Raw genomic sequence first — 12,171 nt, forward strand, 5'->3', positions numbered from 1 at the left:
TGATGCTCCAGCAAAATCATTTATTTGCGGTATTAAAGGTCACACAGGTTATTTTAATTGCACAAAGTGTATTCAAGAAGGAAAATTTATTCACAATAAAGTCGTCTTTTTAGAATAAAACTCAACTTTGAGGACGGATTATTCATTTCGCAGTACAACATCACAGACAACATCAAGAATATCACGTTGAAAAATATTTAACTCACCAAACAATTATAGAAACTTTAAATATTGAAATGATTTCTGATGTACTATTAGATTGTATGCATCTTATTTTTCTTGGTGTTAATAAAACAATGCTTCGATTTTGGATGAAAGGTACAATTAATATACGATTGACTGCTGTTTTATTAGATAAAGCCCAACAATATAATAGCAAATTAAAAGTGTTTCTACCTGTAGAATTTACACGTCGTCCAAGGGATTTGCTGGATCTGGATCGGTGGAAAGCGACTGAACATAAACTTTTTGTATTGTATACGGGAATAATTATAATGAAAATTGTGTTATCTAAAAAACTATATATACATTTTACTTGTCTGTGCGTTGCTGTAAGAATTATATCAGATAACCAATATAAGTATCTACTTGATTACGCACAAATTGAATATTTTGAATATTTTGTTCGAAAATTCCGCGAATATTACGGAGATCAATACGTATCACATAATGTGCATAATTTATTACACATATGTAAAGATGTTAAACGGTTTGGAACAATCGATTCTTATTCTGGTTTTAAATTTGAAAACTATCTGTATACAATAAAGAAGTTGTTAAAAGTTAGTGGCAAACCTCTGGAACAAATTGTTAACAGAATTATAAAAAAGAAAAACGTTGAGAAAAGCTTTTCAAATCCTTCAAAAAATTATCCGATAATTCATTATAATAAAAACAAGACAAAAATGAATAGAATAGAATTTGATGGATATACTTTATCGTCCAAATATCCCAATAACTGTTGTATTCTTTCAAACGGTACAATTGTTACAGTAAATGATATTTATTTAAAGAAAGATGTTCTACATTTTAAAGTAAAACTCTATAACATCTCTCTATTAAACCATTGTTTATTTCTCCGTGTGATTCAACGCTGGTAGGAATTTATATGTTATCTGATAATGAAGCAGATGTACCATATACAACTATAACAACTGACCAAATTTCACGTAAATGTTTAAAAATAGATAATGTTTTCTGATGATAATTCAAGTATAGTTATTAATTTATTGCATTAAGGTTCACATCTAAGGTCCAAAGATAGCAATTGAACGTATATATTATATTATTGTAATAAATTTATTATATTATTTATGCTCTTCCTGTGATTTATTATATTATTATATATATATGATTTTGTTAAAGATATTATATACTGTGTGTCAAAATGAACTTTCCCTATGCTGTTGTACAATTTCCGCAAGAAGGAAGGTATTCCGAACTTCCGACATCATGGCTTACAAAAGATTGTATTCAATGTAGATGGCCAACAACTAAGAATGCAACTTTCTTTCTTAAAAAAAACATTCCACCAGAAGCGGATTGGTTACTTTTTGATATCAAAGTAGAATGCTACTGTGGTAAGCATACCAAAAGTGGTTATTCTAAATATAAATTATGCAGTATTAATATAATGTTTCACATTTATAGAGACTTTAGAAAAGGCACGATAAAAAGCAGAAGATGCTAATTACGCAACTTCTTGTGAGGAAACCAGGGGACGTTGAAAAAGAGTAATACACGAAAAACAATTCGATACATATGATACTTCTGATGACAGTGCGCGTGAAGATTACGGTAATTTCATTTTATCGAATTATATTTTATTTTTATTTCACTAAGAATCAAGCTGTCTATTCAAAAATAATATGTTTTTTATTTATTTCAATCTTGTGTCAATAATATAGTGTGAAACAAACTATTTATACTTTATTAACTTTTATTATATTTTATAGATCGGTAGGACTTCCGTTTTCGGTAGGTTAGAGGAGTGACAGGTGTGAGAGTGGTGCGCAAAGCGAAAGAGAAAAGTGTGGAAGGAAAGAGTGAGTGGAGGTGCGAGTGGGTGGAAGGGTGAGGAGCGGTGAGGGGAGGGTGGAGGAGTGAGGGACAAAAAGGGCAAAGGATAGGAAGAAAGCATAAAGAAGAAGAAAAGTGTGAAAGAAAGTGGATGACAAAGCATACGGAGAGGCATAGAGTAGAAGGACAATAGAGAGGAAATTCGGATAGGAAAGAGGTCGGTTCTAAAGTAAAGCGAAAGTGAGAGGAAATAGAGAGACAGGATAGAAAAGAGGAAGGAGAAGAGAGGGATAAAAGGGGCAGAATGGAAAAGGAGGGAGGAAAAGAGAAAACGGGAAAGCAGGAGGGATTAAGGGAGTTTCTGGGAATAAGTGCATATAGGGGAAGGGCGGATAGTGTGGGGAGTGGAGCAAGTGTAAGTAGTGTAGGAAGTGCTGGGAGTGTAGGAGGGAAGAGTAGAGGACAAGAAGCCAAGAGAAAGAGATAGAGGACGCTAGAAGCGATGAGGGGGAAGAACGAAGGGGAGGGGAGGGAAAGAGAAAATAAGAAAATACAAAGAGGGGGACGAGAGGACAAGGGGAGGAGGGGAGAAAGGAGGAGGTAAGGGACATGACAGGGGAGAAAGAGAAAGGGGTAATGGAAGGAGAATTAAAGGAAATGATGTGGTAAATGATAGAAGGATGGAGGAGTGCAAAGAAAGATTTGGAGGAGATGGAGAGGAGGGAGGAAAGGTGGGAGGAAGAGAGGAAGGGAATGTTAGAGAGAATTGAGAGATTAGAAGAAGAAAGTAAGACAAGAGGGGAGAGGAAGAGGGGGGAGAGGGAGGGAGAAGTTAGCTTGGAAGAAGGGATAAGCAAGTTAAAGGAAGGCGGGGAAGGGAGGTAGGGTATAAAGGGAAGGAAGGTGTAGAGAAGAGGCTGAAGAGAGTAGAGAAAGGATTGGAAAGGGAGGAAAGAGAAAAGAGGAGAAAGAATGTAGTATTTAAAGGAGTGAGGGAGGAAAAGAGGGACATTGGAAAGGGGGTAGAGAGGATTTGTGCAGAGATAAGAGTGGAGGTAGGGATTGAAGAGGTGAGAAGAAGAAATACAAGTAAAGAAGAGAAAGGGCAAATGTTAATTATAAAGGTAAAGACAGAGGAAGAGAAAAAGAGAACCTTAGAAAATAAATGGAAACTGAAAGGAAGTATGATATGGATTGAGGATCTAACGTTCAGAGAGAGAGAAGGATGGCGTGGAAGTTAAGGAGGATAATGGAGGAGGAAAGAGAAAAAGAAAAGAGTGCGGAGGGGAGAGAGAGGATTGTGGATAGAGAACAAGTGGTGGTATTGGGACGAGGAGGAGAAAAAGATAAGGGAGAGAGGGTCGGAGGAAAGTAAGGACAAAGGGAAAAGAATAGAAGAGGCAAAAAAGGAGGAAGAGGGAAAAGGGATAAAGGGGGGAGGATAGGTGGGAAGGGAGAGAAGGGGTGGGAAGCGGGGGAGAGGGGAGGGGATTGGGAGAGAAAGGGATAAAGAAAGGAAGAAGCAAGGGGGAGAGAGGAATAGTGAAGGTGGCATTCTGGAATGTAGCAGGGTTAAAAAACAAAGACAAGGAGTTCTGGGAAGGACTGAAAGAATGGGATGTGATATTTTTGAGTGAAACTTGGGTAGATAAAATGGGGTAGGAAAGGGTGAGAGAAAGGTTGCCTAAGGGATACGCATGGGAGACGCAGTGGGCGGGAAGGAAGAATAGAAAAGGAAGAGCAATGGGAAGGATGTTAGTTGGAGTAAAAATAGATATGAAAGTGGAAAGGGAAGGGAGGAGGTTAGAGGGAGAGGGGATTATGATGGCCAAGATAAGATTAGAAGAGAAGTGGTGGAGAATAATAGGAGTGTATGTGAATAAGGATTTAGAAAATAAGATAGGGAAATTAAGAGAATGGATGGAGGAAAAGGAAGAGGGAGTAAGAATTTTGATAGGAGATTTTAACGCAAGGACAGGAAGAGAGGGGGGAGGGTTAGAGGGAGAGAATGAGAGAGGGGAAAGAGTAGGGATTAGGAAGTCGAAGGACAATAAAGTTAATGGAGAAGACAAAAGATTGTGGGAATTCTTGGAAGGGCAGGGGTGGATGATTCTAAATGGAAATCATAGGGGGGACGAGGAAGGAGAATATACGTATGTAGGGGAACAGGGGTAATCGGTAATTGACTATGTAATAGGAGATGAGGAGACGAAAGAGGGAATACAGAGATTGGAAGTAGAAGAAAAAATAGACTCGGATCATCAGCCGGTAACGGTATGGATAGAGAAGAAGAGAAAGGAAGAAGGAAGGAGACAGGGATTGGGAAGAAAAAAGGTAGGTAGGGGAAGGTGGGGCGAGGAGGGAAAAGAAGAGTTCAAGAGGGAGTTTGGGAGGAGAGAGGGAGGAAAAAGTGTGGTGGAAGAGGATTGGAAAGTGTTGAAGGAAAAAATAGGAAGGGTGTTGTAAAAAACGGGAAAAAGGAAAAAGGAGGGGGGAAAAGGATGGTGGGATGAGGAATGCAGACAGAGGAAGGAGAAGATAAGAAGGGAGCTGAGAAGAGGGAGAAAGGAAGGAGGAAATAAGGAAAAATATAGAGAGGAAAAGAAAGGGTACAGAAAATTATGTGAAGAAAAGAAAGAGAGGAAAAGAGTGGAACGGATGAAGGAGATAGAGGGAGTAAGAACGGAAAGTCAAGTGTGGAAGGTGGTAAATAGGGATAGGAAGAAGAAGATGAAGATAAACGAAGGAATAGAAATGGAGGAGTGGGATAGACACTTTAGGAGGGTATTAGGGGGGTGGAGTGGAAGGTGGTCAGAGGGAGGGGGGTGAAGAGGAGAGGGGAATAGAAAGAAAGGAGGTGAGAAGGGTAATAAAGAGGCTGAAAGATTGGAAAGCGATGGGGGGGATGGAATTTCAAATGAAGTGTGAAAGTATGGGGGAGAAGAAGTGGAAGAGTGGATATGGGAGATTTGTGATAGGAATGTGGAAAGGTGAAGAATGGCTGCAGGATTGGAAAGAGGGTGTTATTGTGCCAATATTAAAGAAGGAGGGAGGGGAGAGAATGGAGGATCACAGGAGAGTAACGTTGATGCAAACGGCGTATAAGATATACGCGACAATTCTGGCAGAAAGGCTAAAGGAGGAAATAGAAGAAAAAGGGTTGTTGCCGCCGAGTCAGACGGGCTTCAGAAAAGGGGTAGGAGCCATAGATAATATATATGTGCTGAATTATTTAGTGAACAGGCAAATAGATAAACAGGGGAAGATGGTGGTACTATTTTTGGCGGCGTTTGACTCGGTGGACAGGGGGGTGCTAATGAAAGCTAATGAAGAGAAGGGGAGTAAGCGAAGGGATAATTATAAGATGCGAAGAGTTGTTAAGAGAAACAGTCAGTAGAGTGAGGGTAGGGGAAAGGGAGGGGGAAAGGTTCTGGACGATGAGGGGAGTAAGACAGGGCTGTCCAATAAGCCCAAATTTGTTTACGCTGTTGGTAGCGGATATGGATGAAGAGTTAGAAAGAGGAGGATGGGGGGAGTGAGGTTGAGGGGTGGGGAGGTATACTCATTGGCATATGCGGATGATGTTGCGATGTCGGCAGAGGACGAGGAGGGATTAAAGGGAATGATGGCAAGTATGGAAATATATTTAGATTGGAAAGGATTGGAAGTAAACGTGGATAAGACAAAGGTGATGAGATGCAGGAAGGGAGGGGGGAGATGGGCAAAGCTGAGCTGGAGGTGGAAGGGAAAGAAAATAGAGGAGGTAAGGGAGTTTAAGTATTTAGGATACATAATAAAGAACAATGGGTCGCAAGAGGCACAAGTGAAAGAAAGGATAAAATGAGGGGCAATACTGCTGGGACAGGTGTGGGGAATAGGAAAGAGGAAATTTGGAGGGGACTGGGGAAGGAGAGTTTGGCTGTTTGATAGGCTGATATGGTCGGTGATGATTATGGGGTAGAAATTTGGGGATGGAAAGAGAGAGAAGGAATGGAAAGGGTGCATGAGAGGTATTTAAAATGGGTGTTAGAAGTGGAAAGGTGCACGCCAAGGTATATGGTTAGAGAGGAGATGCAGAAAGAGAAAATAAGTGGAAAGGCAGGATTGAGGGCATGGGGATATGAAAGGAAATTGGAGGAGGGGAGGGAAGGGGAGCTAGCAAGGAGGTGTTGAGAAGAAATGAGGGAAGGAGCGAAGAAGGGAAGGGCAAGGAAGGGATGGGAAGGAGAAAGGAAGGCGTACATACTACATGGGCTGAAAAGTCTTTGGCCTGACATATAGATGGCGCCACAAACTAAAAATCCTTATATTTCCTATAGAGTACCAACCTTAACTTAGATGCTGTAAAAATTTCATGATATTTCGTTGACTCGTGTACAAGTTATAGCTTTCGAAGTGACGTTACCTCTGAATTTATCTTTACTATGGAAAAAAGTGAATTTCGTGTTTTGATTAAACATTGCTTCCTGATGGGAAAAAACACTGTTGAAGCAAAGGCATGGCTTGATAAATGTTACGGCACATCTGCCCCACCGAATTCAACCATCAAATATTGGTTTGCTGAGTTTCGTCGTAACCGTACGAGCACAAATGATGCACCACGTTCAGGAAGGCCAAATGAGGCAGTTACTCCAGAAAACATCCAGAAAATCAGTGAAATCGTGTTGAATGACCGCAAAATGAAATTGAGTGAGCTAGCTAACATCATAGGCATCTCAAAGGAACGCGTTGGTCATATCATTCATGAATATTTACACATGAAAAAGCTTTGCGCGCGTTGGGTGCCGCGTTTTTTGACAATTGAGCAAAAAGCGGAACGTGTTCGACTTTCAAAGCAAAATCTGGCCCTGTTTAACCGCAATGAGAAGGAGTTTTTGCATCGATTTGTCACAATGGATGAAACATGGATCCATCACTACACACCGGAGTCCAATCGGCAATCAGCGGAGTGGTTATTGCCTGGTGAAAGCCGTCCGAAGCGCCCGAAGACACAATAATCAGTAAGGTTTTGGCCAGTATTTTTTGGGATGCGCATAACATAATATTCATTGATTATCTTGAACATGGTAAAACTATCAATAAAGAATATTACTGTACATTACTGGATCGATTGGACGACGAGGTCAAGGTCAAACGGCCACATTTGGCAAAGAAAAAAATTTTGTTTCACCTAGACAATGCTCCAGCTCACTCGGCTCGCGATATGACCGATAAATTAAAGAAATTGCGCTATGAATTGGTCCCGCATCCCCCGTATTCTCCAGACCTGGCCCCCAGCGACTATTTCCTTTTTCCCCGACTGAAGCAGTGGCTCGCTGGTAAAAGATTTTACTCGAATGAGGAGGTCAAGTTGGAAACAAATGCCTATTTTGAGGGATTTGACACCGAGCACTATAAGACCGGCATCGAAATGTTAGCATCGAACCGTTACACTAAGTGCATTACTCTAAATGGAGATTATATCGAGGAATAAAACACTTTTTTCATTAAAAAAATCGTTTTTTCATTGTTAAACCAAAGACTTTTCAACCCATGTAGTAGAGGCAAAAGAGTGGAGGATAGAGGAGGTAGAGGAATTGAGGGAGGGGGAAGAAATGAGAGGGGAACAAATAATGGAGAGAGAGAGAGGAAGCAAAGGAAGAAAGGTGGAAGAAGATTGAGAAGTCAAGATATAATGGATGGTATAAGTGGATAAAGAGGGTGGGGGTGCCAGGGTATTTAAAGAAAGGTTAGGGAGAAAGTAGGTGGCAAAGAGTTGCAAGATATAGATTAGGAAATGGAATGAGAGGAGGAAAATACTGGGAGGGGGAGGAAGAAAGGAAGTGTAGGATATGTGGGGTAGAAAAGGAAGTATGGGAGCACGTGTGGGAATGTGCAGGGGGGGAAAGAAAGGACATGGCAGGAGATGGCGGGGGAGGTATTAGGGGCGGAGGGGGAGGGGGAGAAGTGGTTAAGGAGGCTGGACGTGGTGAGGGGGGAAGGGAAGAGTGAGTGGAAGGATGAGTGTGAGGAGGATGAAATTAGGGAAGATAAATTGTAAACGGGAACGGAAGTCCAGAATAGGAGAGGGAGTTGCGTAGAGTGTGTGTGTGTGTGTGTGTGTGTGTGTGTATAGGTAGGGAAAAGGATAGGAGAGGATAGAATTAAGTAGGATAAGGTAGAAAGCAAGAGAAATGTAAGAAAGTTGTAACCCTAAGGGGAATCAATAAATTAGTATATATATATATATTTTTTTTTTTATAGATCCACCTCCGAAGTTATGCGACACTACACACAAGAAATTAAAAACTGATAAAGAGCGGAGTTTATCCGGAAGAAAATCTTTGTGTGGCAAACAATCGAATGAGAAACAACCTTCTTGTGAAGTTTCACAAATTGTCGCCGAAAAAGTCTTTTTACGCCAAATCGTTTGGCGTACATGGCAATCAATTATCGTACAAGAAACAATCTTCATGTGAACAAAATTCACAAATTGCTATCGAAAAAAGCTCTATGCTAAATTCATTATGTGATAATTCGCAAACACAGGAAGTTAATCTACTACAAACGCGTGAGACCAATGATATTAATAATCGAGTAGTAACAGAATCAGACGAAATAAATGTACAAAGTAAGAGTTTAAAATTGTTTTATCCCCTCTCATTTCTTCCCCCTCCCTCAATTCCTCTACCTCCTCTATCCTCCACTCTTTTGCCTCTACTACATGGGCTGAAAAGTCTTTGGTTTAACAATGAAAAAACGATTTTTTTAATGAGAAAAGTATTTTATTCCTCGATATAATCTCCATTTAGAGTAATGCACTTAGTGTAACGGTTCGATGCTAACATTTCGATGCCGGTCTTATAGTGCTCGGTGTCAAGTCCCTCAAAATAGGGATTGGTAATAACTTTATTTTACATTTATCTCATTACTGTGTCATATATTTATATTATTAATAATAATATATTATATATATTTTTAATATATGATACTTTAACTTACTACACTCTGATCAAAAGCAATATAATCAAAGTAAATTCATACATTATTTCATACATTGTTTCAACTTATCCTGTTTTAGAAAAACTGATTCAAATTTGTGTGGAGACGTTAAAGTACGTACAAAGTATCGACAAAAGACTGAAAGTTTTGCAAAGAGGTATTAACATAGAAGAGTCTATGAATATATTCGATGACATACTTCCTATAAATTCCATACAGAATCTTAAAAGATTTCAGAAAAACTTAGATATGGTTGAAACAAAAGTCAATTTTGTAAGTTAATTATTAAATAATACTTTATTATTAAAAATATGTATTATAAAAGTAGTAGTAAATTTAATTATATAATTTATATGATTTATTATTTATTTAATTGTGTATTAATATGTTCATGGACTAATTATTAAATTGTACACCTTCAAGTAGAATTTATGAAAAAAATCGGAAGAAAAAGTGTTAAAAATTTGATGCAACGGTGTATCAGCCGCTTATTTATAAATAAATTCAATATAAACTGTTCTTGGTATGATCGTAGGAATAATCATCGCATGTGCGATTTGAAATGCATCCTAAAAGGTAAACTATTTTGACAAGTTGCATATTTTTATTTCTAACCCAAATTAGTAAGGATTTTATTTTTAATATTAACTCTACTCAATATTTTATTAGATGCGTTAAGAGCCAAAGGTATTGACGAATGCGACTTTGAAACTGCAGCAAGCGAATGATTCCGTCTTTGCAAACTACGATACGATCGAGAAAATAAAAAGATATTAGCTGATAATCATGATTCACACACGAAATAGAGACTACGTAGCTTTCACTGCATTTTCTACTTACATATACTGTTACGTAAAAATTAAAAATCTCAGTTTCTTGTTATTCAGATTATGTTTTTAAATTATATTGCAAAAGTTATAATATGTTTTAGTTCTGGACTTATGTCAGAATGCAATATAGTAAATACATATGTAACGATGTTATTAATTTAATTATACATATATATATATATATATACAGGGTGGGCCATTTTAATCCGTCCACGGGAATATCTCCTCAGGTAAGAGCGATAGCGAAAAATGCCTCAAACAAAAGTTATAGGATAAGTAGGGGAATACTTAGCGGTGACCTTGACTTTGACCTTGAGGTAAAAGGTCAAGTTCATTTTGAGGCCAAACTGATTTTTTTAAATAGAAACTCCTATTTCAGACTACGGAAATGGAAAGTACGGAAAATTTCACGTCCAAATAGGTAACCCATGACTGTGGCCAAAATGACCTTTAGGGGTTGTTTCAAGGACAAACGCGTAATATTAATCAATTCACTCAAGTAACTGGTAAGCTAAGTGAGATAGTGAAAAATGTTTCAGATAAATGTAGTATTTGGATGTGGACGTCAGGTCATGACCTTGAACTTAACTTTGAGGTAATTTCAAGGTCAAACTGAATTTTTAATTGAAATTAGTTAACAAGATTATCAATGAATTGACTCCTACTCTTAGCGTTACCCAGGAACAACGACGTGGACGTAGTAGGAGGTATATTCCTTTTGGGATGCTTGATTCGCGTGAGTCCCCTTGCCTCTCACGGTTCGGGATGCTTGATTCACGTGAGTCCCCTTGCCTCTCACTTTTCACGGAACATTTTAGAGCAGATTCTCAAAAACGTTCCCATCCTGAATGGTTATTTGATTGGTCCTTATTTTTTTGAGGAGAATGTCAACGGCAACAACTTTCTTGCTTTCCTTCGGAATGAATTTCCAGTTTTGTTGGAGGATGTCGATCTTGTTACAAGAACAAGAGTGTGGGTTCAGTTGGATGGTGGAGCTCCACCGCATAATTTTAATTATAAAAACCTGTTTTTACTTAGTTTTTCCTTTTTTCCTTTTTTATACCTTTTTTATACTTTTTCCATTTTTACTCATTTAACCCTTTTATTATGGTTGATTATCCGCCAGAGGAAAAAGTTGCCATGTTGTTAATTCTTGGTGAATGTCGAGGCAATTACCGTCAAGTAGCTACTCTTTATCGAGAACGATAGACAGAACGACGACATCCAAGTCACAACACGTAACTACAATCCAGTTCGCGCACATTTGAATGAGCGTTACCGTGAAAGATGGATTGGACCACGTGGACCTGTAGCATGGCCTGCAAGATCCGAAGACTTGATACCTCCAGACTTTTATTTATGGGGTTATTTAAAGGACATTGTTTTTACTAAAGAACCAACCACTAAGGATAACATGATGGAGAGAATCAGAGGTGCTTGCCAAAGTATTGTGCATGATGTACTTTTAAGTACTATTGACAATTTTCAAAGGAGGATCAGATTATGTATTAAGCAAAACGGGCACGTTTTTGAGAATTTGCTCTAAAATGTTCCATGAAAAGTGAAAGGCAAGGGGACTCACGCGAATCAAACATCCCGCACCGTGAGAGGCAAGGGGACTCACGTGAATCAAGCATCCCGAACCGTGAGAGGCAAGGGGACTCACGCGAATCAAGCACCCCAAAAGGAACATACCCTCTACTACGTCCACGTCGTTGTTCCTGGGTAACGCTAAAAGTAGGAGTCAAGTCATTGATAATCTTGTTAACTAATTTCAATTAAAAATTCAGTTTGACCTTGAAATTACCTCAAAGTTAAGTTCAAGGTCATGACCTGACGTCTACTTCCAAATACTACATTCGTCTGAAACATTTTTCACTATCTCACTTAGCTTACCAGTTACTTGAGTGAATTGATTAATATTACGCGTTTGTCCTTGAAACAACCCCTAAAGATCATTTTGACCACGGTCATGAGTTACCTATTTGGACATGAAATTTTCTGTACTTTCCATTTCCGTAGTCTGAAATAGGAGTTTCTATTTTAAAAAATCAGTTTGGCCTCAAAATGAACTTGACCTTTTACCTCAAGGTCAAAGTCAAGGTCACCGCTAAGTATCCCCCTACTTATCCTATAACTTTTGTCTGACGCATTTTTTACTATCGCCCCTACCTGAGGAGATATTCCCGTGGACGGATTAAAATGGCCCACCCTGTATAAATAAACGTTTCAGTTATATTTTTTATATTTTATATATAATTACTTTATAATAATTATTTTAATACAATATATTTAAGTATTGTAATAAATGAAATAGGAAGATTTAAATGTAATACTTTTA

General features: G+C 38.6%; 1 protein-coding gene and 1 long non-coding RNA gene across 2 annotated transcripts in view; one reads left to right on the forward strand and one right to left on the reverse strand.

The window, feature by feature from the left end:
- Window positions 1-12,171, reverse strand: part of Mical (Molecule interacting with CasL) — a gene marked incomplete at its 5' end in the record, with an annotated part of 449,478 nt that overhangs the window by 320,373 nt on the left and 116,934 nt on the right. The window lies entirely within an intron of this gene.
- LOC112588387 (uncharacterized) lies at window positions 1,374-8,514 on the forward strand. The gene is made up of 3 exons (XR_003112822.1): window positions 1,374-1,580; window positions 1,651-1,797; window positions 8,263-8,514. It is a non-coding gene; the product is annotated as an uncharacterized LOC112588387 (long non-coding RNA).

Source organism: Harpegnathos saltator, unplaced genomic scaffold, assembly GCF_003227715.2.
Source record: "Harpegnathos saltator strain DR-91 unplaced genomic scaffold, Hsal_v8.6 scaffold205, whole genome shotgun sequence".
Taxonomy (NCBI): domain Eukaryota; kingdom Metazoa; phylum Arthropoda; class Insecta; order Hymenoptera; family Formicidae; genus Harpegnathos; species Harpegnathos saltator.